Source organism: Thermobia domestica, chromosome 15 (assembly GCF_964235325.1).
Source record: "Thermobia domestica chromosome 15, izTheDome1.hap1.1, whole genome shotgun sequence".
Classification (NCBI taxonomy): domain Eukaryota; kingdom Metazoa; phylum Arthropoda; class Insecta; order Zygentoma; family Lepismatidae; genus Thermobia; species Thermobia domestica.
Window position 1 is genome coordinate 149,393,613 of NC_137468.1, and position 12,526 is coordinate 149,406,138.

The window sequence follows — 12,526 nt, forward strand, 5'->3', positions numbered from 1 at the left end:
GTCCACCTCGTTCCCTTTTAGGGGTACAAAATTGCCAAAATATAAACGTAAGCAATACGTTGTACCACGTGTTTTGTTTCGACCTAAGTTATCCCTTTGATGAGGTGTTATTACCCTATATGGTTATATGGTCATGTATAGGGGTCCATTACCTTTCATAAGACATGGGTATATTAATGCACCCCTTTAAAAATTTGGGAGGGGTACCTTGGCCCACCCCTTCATTTTTAGAAATTGCCCAATTTAAACATTTGGTATTATAGTATAGGACGCTAATATGGATCACTATAAATTTGGGTGGTCCACCTCGTTCCCTTTTAGGGGTACAAAATTGCCAAATTTTAGTACAACCACGTGTTTGGTTTTTAACCTAATTTATCTCCTTGGATGAGGTCCTATTACCTTATATGGTTATATGGTCATGTATAGGTGTTCATTCCCTATCATAAGACATAGGTACATTGGTGCACCCCTTTAAATTTTTAGGAGGGGTACCCTGGCCCACCCCTTCAATTTCAGAAATTCTCCAATTTAACCATTTGGTATTATAGTACAGGACCTCATTATGTATCATGATAAATTTGGATGGTCCATCTCGTTCCCTTTCATGGATACGAAATTGCCAAATTTAGGTACAACCACGTGTTTGTTTTTTGATTTAATTTATTCCCTTGGATGAGGTCCTATTACCTTATATGGTTATATGGTCATGTATAGGGGTCCATTTCCTATTATAAGACATAGGTACATTTTTGCACCCCCGGGAGAGGTACCTTCGCCCACCCCTTTAATTTTGGAAATTGTTCAATTTAAACATTTGGTATTACAGTATAGGACCCTAATATGGATCACTATAAATTTGGGTGGTCCACATCGTTCCCTTTTTTAGGGGTACAAAATTGCCAAATTTTAGTACAACCACGTGTTTGGTCTTTTGGCCCAATGTATCCTCTTGGATGAGGTCCTATTACCTTATATGGTTATATTGTAATGTATAGGTGTTCATTTCCTATCATAAGACATAGGTACATTGGTGCACCCCGGGAGGGGTACCTTGGCCCGCCCCTTAAATTTTTAAGCATTCGGTATTATAGTACAGGACCTTAATATGTATCATGATAAATTTGGATGGTCCACATCGTTCCCTTTTAGGGGTACGAAATTGCCAAAATATAAACGTAAGCAATACGTTGTACCACGTGTTTGACATTTTGACCCAATTTATCTCTTGGATGAGGTCCTATTACCTTATATGTTTATATGGTTATGTATAGGGGTCTATTCCCTATCATAAGACATAGGTACATTTGTGCACTCCTTTAAAAATTTGGGAGGGGTACTTTGGCCCACCACTTAAATTTTGGAAATTGCCCAATTTAAACATTTGGTATTATAGTACCGGACCTTAACATGTATTATTATGATAAATTTGGGTGTTCCACCTCGTTCCCTTTTAGGGGTACGAAATTGCCAAATTTTAGTACAACCACGTGTTTGGTCTTTTGGCCCAATTTATCCTCTTGGATGAGGTTCTATTACCTTATATGGTTATATGGTTATGTATAGGGGTCTATTCCCTATCATAAGACATAGGTACATTTGTGCACTCCTTTAAAATTTTTGGGAGGGGTACTTTGGCCCACCCCTTAAATTTTGGAAATTGCTCATTTTATATATTTGGTATTATAGTACCGGACCTTAACATGTATTATTATGATAAATTTGGGTGTTCCACCTCGTTCCCTTTTAGGGGTACGAAATTGCCAAATTTTAGTACAACCACGTGTTTGGTCTTTTGACCCAATTTGTCCTCTTGGATGAGGTCCTATTACCTTATATGGTTATATGGTCATGTATAGGGGTCCATTACCTATCATAAGACATAGGTACATTTGTGCACTCTTTAAATTTTTTTGATAGGGGTACTTTGGCCCACCCCTTAAATTTTGGAAATTGCTCATTTTATATATTTGGTATTATAGTACCGGACCCTAACATGTATTATGATAAATTTGGGTAGTTCACCTTGTTCCCTTTCATGCGTAAAAAAAATTGCCAAATTTTACTACAACTACGTGTTTGGTATTTTGGTCACCCCTTGGATGAGGTCCTATTACCTTATATGATTATATGGTTATGTATATTGGTCCATTCCCTATTATAAGACGGGTATATTGATGCACCCTTTAAAAAATTTGGGAGGGGTATCTTGACTATCCACTCAGTTTTAGAAATTGATTAATATAAGCATTTGGTATCTTCGTACAGGTCTTCAATATGTACCACTATAAATTTGGATGGTCCACATCGTTCCCTTTCATGGGTAAAGAACTACCAAAAATCAAATTTCGGATGTTATTGACCCCTATTTAATACGTTATATGGTTTATTACCTCTATATGTTTATGTTCTCTTTTAAATTTGGGAATTATCAAATAACAAAATTCGGTAAACGTTTTCTAGGACCCATTGGTATTCCTCTTATGGCCAAATATTCAAAATTTAAAGGTTATTGACCGGCTTTATTATTGAATAAGTACAGGATTTATTACTTTTTCATAAGACACAGGTGTATTTGTGTACCAATCTTAAATTTTGGGAGGGGTACATTTCTTATTGTCATATCAATAATTGGTAATTGTTCTTTGGGTAAATCATTGTGATCACGTGATCAGTTATTGACCTATGATGGGATTAGGAGTCCAGGACATTGGTACATTGAAATTTTGTAGGATAATTTGAGAATGCGTCATTGGTATTGATTATTACAGCCAAATATAAACGTAAGCAAGACGTTGTACCACGTGATTGACCTTGATGAGGTAGTGTACAGGGATACATAGCTAACCTTATTGAAACTTATGACTCATAGTCTTAAGGGAATACATGCTACAACACTGGCAAAGTTATTGTTGATGCAATTTGATTGGCTGATCACTATCTTTCGTGCAATCTGATTGGTTGATCACTATCTTTCGTGCAATCTGATTGGTTGATCACTATCTTTCGTGCAATCTGATTGGTTGATGAGTTTTAAATCTTTGCTGTATTCAGTTTTAAGTTTTGTTTTACATTTAAAAATCTTGTTTTCGTTCAACATTTTGCACTCAATGATAAATATGATCAAAACCGTTTATTTGTTAATCGAATAGTTAAAAACCGGATAAAGTTTGACGGTTAACCGTGAAACGTAAAAATTTTTTAGTTTGAAAATTTTTTGTTTGAAATTTTTTGTTTGAATTTTTTGTTTGAGAATTTTGTTTGAAATTTTTTTTTGACAACTTTTGTTTCAAAATTTTTTGTTTAAAATTTTTTTGTTTGAAATTTTTTTCGTTTCAAAATTGTTTGAGATTTTTTCGTTTGAAATTTTTGTTTGAAATTTTTTTCGTTTGAAATTTTTTGTTTGCAAATTTTTGTTCGAAAATTTTGTTTAAAATTTTTTGTTTGAAATTTTTCGTTTCCAAATTTTTTGTTTGAAATTTTTTGTTTCAAAATTTTGTTTGAATTTTTTTTCGCTTCAAAATTTTGTTTGAATTTTTTTTGGTTTGAAATTTTTTGTTTGAATTTTTTTTTCGTTTCAAAATTTTGTTTCAAAGATTTTTGTTTGAAATTTTTGTTTCAAAGTTTGAGTTGACATTTTTAAAAGTTTGTGCACTTATTAGTAAAGAACCGGAACTGTTTAGAACAAAAACCTTTGACAACATTGTGGTGCAATAGTACACGTCAGAACCTGGGGTTGTACTTGAAATGAAAAAACACAATTCATTGAAATGGATCATTTTATTACACTCCACATACATCCATACCAGATAGTGGTTCTGGATATTGTCGATACAATGTATTTTGAACTTCTTGCACTAGTTTGTCTTTAGCATATAATTTTAATTCCAGTTGAAGTCTTTTAAGGTCTAATGCAATATCAATTGGTGGAAACTCAATGTCCATTTGATCACAAATAAACTGTTTATCAATACAGGTATGCACTAGTCGGAACTGTTTAGAACAAAAACATCTGGCAACATTGTGGTGCACGTCAGAACATGATCATGCAACGTCATCAGTTTTGCATCATATATAAGTATCGTTCGAGTTAGTATTCATGATAACGTCATCATGGCTACTTGTCTGCAGTTTCTAAACACACGTGATGTGATGAAATCATTTACCAAGATTACTGATTTACAACAGAATGTACCTTATAGAATCTTAGCTAGCCAAATGATCCCTACAAAGTTTGGAGTAAGAATCGTAGTGAAGCTTGAAAATGATAAGAATATAATTTTACCAGCAAGATATTTACCCATGGAGGCATCAAAACAAGAAGAACTGCTGCGTTTCTTAAATACTGGATCTGTATCTTTATGTTACAAAGGATTCTTGGGTCGAAGTCATCAACTTGAATTTAGTACACAGCCAGATTCGTCAGCCATTGTGATGAAATCATGAATCAGCACATTTCTTTCCAATGACGTCAGCTGTAGTTGTATGAATGTGGTTGGTCGGCATGACGTCAGCAACTGTGATGAAATCATGAATCAGCACATTCCTTACCAATGACGTCAGCAATAACTATAAACCAGTAAATACACTGTCATCCCACGAAATCATTTGAGCAAGTGCTTTTCAGGAGGAAAGATGTGTACTTCTAACGATAAAGAGTTCATCTTCGCAAGCTATTATCCAATAAATATATTTCAAACAAAACATGTGATGATTGGTATCAGTGCTAGAACATTTGAACCTGTGATTCGATTGGGTAAAGCAGAGCAATTTGGTGTACAACTGACCTGTGAAGAATGGCAAATATTATGTTCACGAATCGACCAAATGAACGATTATTTTCATGATGAGCTAAATGTGACCATAGTCAAATCATTAGGCTCAAATCATGAAGTGGTGCTGCGTACAGTCCTCGAAGAGAAGATGGTGCTGTTACGTAAAAAGAGTACATTCCATGTCCCTCGTAACATGGTGTATCTAACACAAACTGAATGGAACAAATTCATCAGCGTATTTCAGTGTGTGAAACATGCAGTGGAAATGTGCAACAAAACTAGTATATTCCTGAAAAAGTACTATTTTGAAAAATGTGTTATGCATATTGTACAACATGTATCTAGATATTGTGATGGTTGTCAACAGCGTTCGTGGGTGCATAACTGTATTGATAAACAGTTTATTTGTGATCAAATGGACATTGAGTTTCCACCAATTGATATTGCATTAGACCTTAAAAGACTTCAACTGGAATTAAAATTATATGCTAAAGACAAACTAGTGCAAGAAGTTCAAAATACATTGTATCGACAATATCCAGAACCACTATCTGGTATGGATGTATGTGGAGTGTAATAAAATTATCCATTTCAATGAATTGTGTTTTTTCATTTCAAGTACAACCCCAGGTTCTGACGTGTACTATTGCACCACAATGTTGTCAAAGGTTTTTGTTCTAAACAGTTCCGGTTCTTTACTAATAGGTGCACAAACTTTTAAAAATGTCAACTCAAACTTTGAAACAAAAATTTCAAACAAAAATCTTTGAAACAAAATTTTGAAACGAAAAAAAAATTCAAACAAAAAATTTCAAACCAAAAAAAAAATTCAAACAAAATTTTGAAGCGAAAAAAATTTCAAACAAAATTTTGAAACAAAAAATTTCAAACAAAAAATTTGGAAACGAAAAATTTCAAACAAAAAATTTTAAACAAAATTTTCGAACAAAAATTTGCAAACAAAAAATTTCAAACGAAAAAAATTTCAAACAAAAATTTCAAACGAAAAAATCTCAAACAAAATTTTGAAACGAAAAAAATTTCAAACAAAAAAAATTTTAAACAAAAAATTTTGAAACAAAAGTTGTCAAAAAAAATTTCAAACAAAATTCTCAAACAAAAAATTCAAACAAAAAATTTCAAACAAAAAATTTTCAAACTAAAAAATTTTTACGTTTCACGGTTAACCGTCAAACTTTATCCGGTTTTTAACTATTCGATTAACAAATAAACGGTTTTGATCATATTTATCATTGAGTGCAAAATGTTGAACGAAAACAAGATTTTTAAATGTAAAACAAAACTTAAAACTGAATACAGCAAAGATTTAAAACTCATCAACCAATCAGATTGCACGAAAGATAGTGATCAACCAATCAGATTGCACGAAAGATAGTGATCAACCAATCAGATTGCACGAAAGATAGTGATCAGCCAATCAAATTGCATCAACAATAACTTTGCCAGTGTTGTAGCATGTATTCCCTTAAGACTATGAGTCATAAGTTTCAATAAGGTTAGCTATGTATCCCTGTACACTACCTCATCAAGGTCAATCACGTGGTACAACGTCTTGCTTACGTTTATATTTGGCTGTAATAATCAATACCAATGACGCATTCTCAAATTATCCTACAAAATTTCAATGTACCAATGTCCTGGACTCCTAATCCCATCATAGGTCAATAACTGATCACGTGATCACAATGATTTACCCAAAGAACAATTACCAATTATTGATATGACAATAAGAAATGTACCCCTCCCAAAATTTAAGATTGGTACACAAATACACCTGTGTCTTATGAAAAAGTAATAAATCCTGTACTTATTCAATAATAAAGCCGGTCAATAACCTTTAAATTTTGAATATTTGGCCATAAGAGGAATACCAATGGGTCCTAGAAAACGTTTACCGAATTTTGTTATTTGATAATTCCCAAATTTAAAAGAGAACATAAACATATAGAGGTAATAAACCATATAACGTATTAAATAGGGGTCAATAACATCCGAAATTTGATTTTTGGTAGTTCTTTACCCATGAAAGGGAACGATGTGGACCATCCAAATTTATAGTGGTACATATTGAAGACCTGTACGAAGATACCAAATGCTTATATTAATCAATTTCTAAAACTGAGTGGATAGTCAAGATACCCCTCCCAAATTTTTTAAAGGGTGCATCAATATACCCGTCTTATAATAGGGAATGGACCAATATACATAACCATATAATCATATAAGGTAATAGGACCTCATCCAAGGGGTGACCAAAATACCAAACACGTGGTTGTAGTAAAATTTGGCAATTTTTTTTACGCATGAAAGGGAACAAGGTGAACTACCCAAATTTATCATAATACATGTTAGGGTCCGGTACTATAATACCAAATATATAAAATGAGCAATTTCCAAAATTTAAGGGGTGGGCCAAAGTACCCCTATCAAAAAAATTTAAAGAGTGCACAAATGTACCTATGTCTTATGATAGGTAATGGACCCCTATACATGACCATATAACCATATAAGGTAATAGGACCTCATCCAAGAGGACAAATTGGGTCAAAAGACCAAACACGTGGTTGTACTAAAATTTGGCAATTTCGTACCCCTAAAAGGGAACGAGGTGGAACACCCAAATTTATCATAATAATACATGTTAAGGTCCGGTACTATAATACCAAATATATAAAATGAGCAATTTCCAAAATTTAAGGGGTGGGCCAAAGTACCCCTCCCAAAAATTTTAAAGGAGTGCACAAATGTACCTATGTCTTATGATAGGGAATAGACCCCTATACATAACCATATAACCATATAAGGTAATAGAACCTCATCCAAGAGGATAAATTGGGCCAAAAGACCAAACACGTGGTTGTACTAAAATTTGGCAATTTCGTACCCCTAAAAGGGAACGAGGTGGAACACCCAAATTTATCATAATAATACATGTTAAGGTCCGGTACTATAATACCAAATGTTTAAATTGGGCAATTTCCAAAATTTAAGTGGTGGGCCAAAGTACCCCTCCCAAATTTTTAAAGGAGTGCACAAATGTACCTATGTCTTATGATAGGGAATAGACCCCTATACATAACCATATAAACATATAAGGTAATAGGACCTCATCCAAGAGATAAATTGGGTCAAAATGTCAAACACGTGGTACAACGTATTGCTTACGTTTATATTTTGGCAATTTCGTACCCCTAAAAGGGAACGATGTGGACCATCCAAATTTATCATGATACATATTAAGGTCCTGTACTATAATACCGAATGCTTAAAAATTTAAGGGGCGGGCCAAGGTACCCCTCCCGGGGTGCACCAATGTACCTATGTCTTATGATAGGAAATGAACACCTATACATTACAATATAACCATATAAGGTAATAGGACCTCATCCAAGAGGATACATTGGGCCAAAAGACCAAACACGTGGTTGTACTAAAATTTGGCAATTTTGTACCCCTAAAAAAGGGAACGATGTGGACCACCCAAATTTATAGTGATCCATATTAGGGTCCTATACTGTAATACCAAATGTTTAAATTGAACAATTTCCAAAATTAAAGGGGTGGGCGAAGGTACCTCTCCCGGGGGTGCAAAAATGTACCTATGTCTTATAATAGGAAATGGACCCCTATACATGACCATATAACCATATAAGGTAATAGGACCTCATCCAAGGGAATAAATTAAATCAAAAAACAAACACGTGGTTGTACCTAAATTTGGCAATTTCGTATCCATGAAAGGGAACGAGATGGACCATCCAAATTTATCATGATACATAATGAGGTCCTGTACTATAATACCAAATGGTTAAATTGGAGAATTTCTGAAATTGAAGGGGTGGGCCAGGGTACCCCTCCTAAAAATTTAAAGGGGTGCACCAATGTACCTATGTCTTATGATAGGGAATGAACACCTATACATGACCATATAACCATATAAGGTAATAGGACCTCATCCAAGGAGATAAATTAGGTTAAAAACCAAACACGTGGTTGTACTAAAATTTGGCAATTTTGTACCCCTAAAAGGGAACGAGGTGGACCACCCAAATTTATAGTGATCCATATTAGCGTCCTATACTATAATACCAAATGTTTAAATTGGGCAATTTCTAAAAATGAAGGGGTGGGCCAAGGTACCCCTCCCAAATTTTTAAAGGGGTGCATTAATATACCCATGTCTTATGAAAGGTAATGGACCCCTATACATGACCATATAACCATATAGGGTAATAACACCTCATCAAAGGGATAACTTAGGTCGAAACAAAACACGTGGTACAACGTATTGCTTACGTTTATATTTTGGCAATTTTGTACCCCTAAAAGGGAACGAGGTGGACCACCCAAAATTTATAGTGATCCATATTAGCGTCCTATACTATAATACCCAATGTTTAAATTGGGCAATTTCCAAAATTTAAGGGGTGGGCCAAGGTACCCGTCCCAAATTTTTCAAGGGGTGCATTAATATTCCCATGTCTTATGAAAGGTAATGGACCCCTGTATACGCCCATATAACCATATAGGGTAATAACACCTCATCCAAGGGGATAAATTAGGTCAAAAACCTCCGAAATTTGAATTTTTGGCAATTTTTTACCCATGAAAGGGAACGACATAGACACCCAATACTGATAGAGGTACATACTATGGTCCTAGGCTACCATACCAAATTTTTAGATTTGGCAATTTCCGAAATTTAAGGGGGGTGGTCCTATGTACCCCTGCCAAAATTTAGGGGGTGGGCCAAGGTACCCCTGCCAAAATTTAGAGGGGGTGGTCCTAGGTACCCCTAGGTCATTGACCCCGGGCCAAGGTCATTGACCTTTGACCTATGACGTCATCAAGGTCAAATCGGCCATAACGGGGCCACTACTACTACTATACAAGTAATTTTACAAATCCTTATGAAATTATTTTGGTACTGAACAGGTCAAAGTCCTCCTTGTTTCACTTTATGTATTAGGAAGGAGGATAAAAATTATTTACTACTTGTAATATTTTTAAAGGTGCAAAAACTTTTTAGTTTAACGTCCCACGGTTACACACTGTGTCTCAGGAAGCAAGTGGTGATAAGATTGATAATAATAGTGGAATGAAGAAAGTGTGAAGGAACGGGAGAATCCTGATAAAGCCCACGCACACTTTGTTTGTCCGCTGAAAAACCCTTTGCGGCAGCTATAATCGATTCTGGGACCTCAGGTACCAGAGGGGAGCGATTTACCAGTGAGTCACAAAATCTGGGTAAATAGGTGTTCCAAGGCTTAGGCAGACAAGGGAAGGATACCACAGATCTCCAGTCAAGCTAAGTGTTTAGGAATTTTCAGTGCTCCAGGCAGCTAAAGAGTGATTGAAGTCCTGCATAACTCCAGGCAAGCTAAGTGGGCAGGATACCTCAGAGTTCTAGTCAAGCCACGAAACTTAGGTTAGATCTCTCAAAGCTCCAGGCAAGGTAAGAGAGCAGGTATGACCAGCCGAAATCGATGCTGATGAAGGTCTTACAGCTTGATTTATGTCTTCTTCTGGACAGCGGTAGCGCTTGTCTTCCTCTTGTTTCACATGACCTGATGAGGAGGAGGATCCATGTTGTCTCCGTGCTTGTAGTAATTGTAGTAAGAGAGTGCGTGGTTCGGTTTACAAATAAGAAACACGTGTTGGTATTTACAAATACAGACAACGTCTAGGATATTACAGTATTTTCTCTACTACTCTTCCAGACAAAATTGTCAACACAATGGTAGAAAACAATAATAACGCAAGCCATCAATCCGCGAAGGATTAAATACAGCTGCGGATCCAGAATATGATCAAGGGAGGGGCCAACCCGTAGTTTGCGAATTTATCCAGTGTAAAGAAAGTAGGATTCAAGCCCATTTTATCGAGTGTATACCTGAGAGTCAGGGGGGGGTGCTATAGCCGCTATAGCTCTCTCCTTGGATCCGCACCAGATTAAATATATTCCGGAAATTAATTTGCAAGCACGTTATTAATGTAATTATCTAATTCAAACATTGTAAACTCAAAGTAATACTACGCTATTTATCTGAAATCGGAGCTCGGATTAGTTGAGAAATAGCAAGTTTTAAGGATGCGACAATAAGGTCTATTTATATATTTAGGCTTTACTTTCACTACATGGACTTTTTTTTCCTTTTAAAAGCAAATGCGCCTATTGGCTTTCGGTATAATTAAATCACACTCGGTGGGGGTGCGGTGGCTCAGTGGTAGACCATTCACCTCCGGTGCTTGGGGTCCCTGGTTCGATCCCAGCTCGCGCCGTGTGGACTTTCTGCTCGTGTTCGTGGATTTTCTCGAGGTTCTCCCGTTTCCTCCCACTTTCTTTCTTCCACCATTTCATTCATCTATCATCATCACTGTCTCCTTTAGCCTAACCGACATAACCGTGGAACGTAAAACTCAAGGATTTCATTTCATTTCATTTAAATCATACTTAAAATCCAAGATTCCACATTTTCGTTAATTTTCGGGGCCAAAATAGAATTTTCGGGAAAATGTATTATCAGTTATTCATGTACGTGTGAATACGAATCGAATGACACCCATTTCGTCCCAGTCAGTCATTGGGCCGCGTTGCCCAAATAGTCCCGCTTTTTTTATATTTGACCCCTAATTTGACCTTGAAGCGGTCTGTTCCAGAAATAAAAAAAATGGTGCCATTGGACACAGCTAATCGAAATCTACATTTTAAACCGAAAAATGTTGAAAAATATGGGGCCACGGTAACTCCCTTTTAACCGGCCTCCGTTTGCTTCTATTGGTCGCTAGATCAAAGATACCTCATCACATACGATAGATCTTAGGTCGAGATTCAATGAAAATGAACTTCGTGTGTTAATGCTCTGGACTTCATTTATTAGGAAGTGATTTCGTAGGTTCAATTGGAAAGTTTTCTATCATGGAAGCCAGTAGTTCACTAAAGGATGCAGAATCAACACAGAATGGCATGGCCAAGGCAGAGCAAATAAATAAGAGTAGAACTTTAATGAATTGTTCTCTCCAAGTATGATACAAATAATATTTATAGATCAAAACGACCATACCAAAATATCAATTTGTTTATAAGAATTCAATTTATTATTGTCTGTGTGTGTTATTTCTTAATTTTACAACTCTTGTTGTATAATACACCTGTATGTATAATACATATGTATTTCAAATTATTTTTAACATTGTTGCTTGTTGATTCACAGAGGTAACACGCCCCTTCTGTGTGAAAATAGATTGCCTGCCGTCGATCAGAATAAGTGGCCCTACCTAGTTTGTTGTGGAACTGATTATTGCAACAGTGGACCTATTCCAATTCTTCCTCCTTGGTATGACCCTGATAATCAAGGAAAAGGTAATTTTTTAATATTTACATTAACGTAAGATAGTCATGTAAACCATTTATCATGTCTAATTAATTGGACTTCTGCTAATAAGTTGATTTGGGCATAATTAACTAATGTAACACCAATACATCGGATGAGAAAAATAAATGTGGCATCTACTGAAAACTAGACAGCCATGCGTAGTCTGTAAAGATGAAAATATATAAAATACTAAATTCGAAATGTTTTCTTGTGGTTTGACATCAAAACAACTTATAAATAGTACGAAATTGAGTTGTAATTAACGTATTCATTTATGAAGGATGTATTTACGGAAGAAATAAATAGAAGTCAATAATTAATATTAGCGACAAGAAGCTGGTGCAGTTTTGGCGC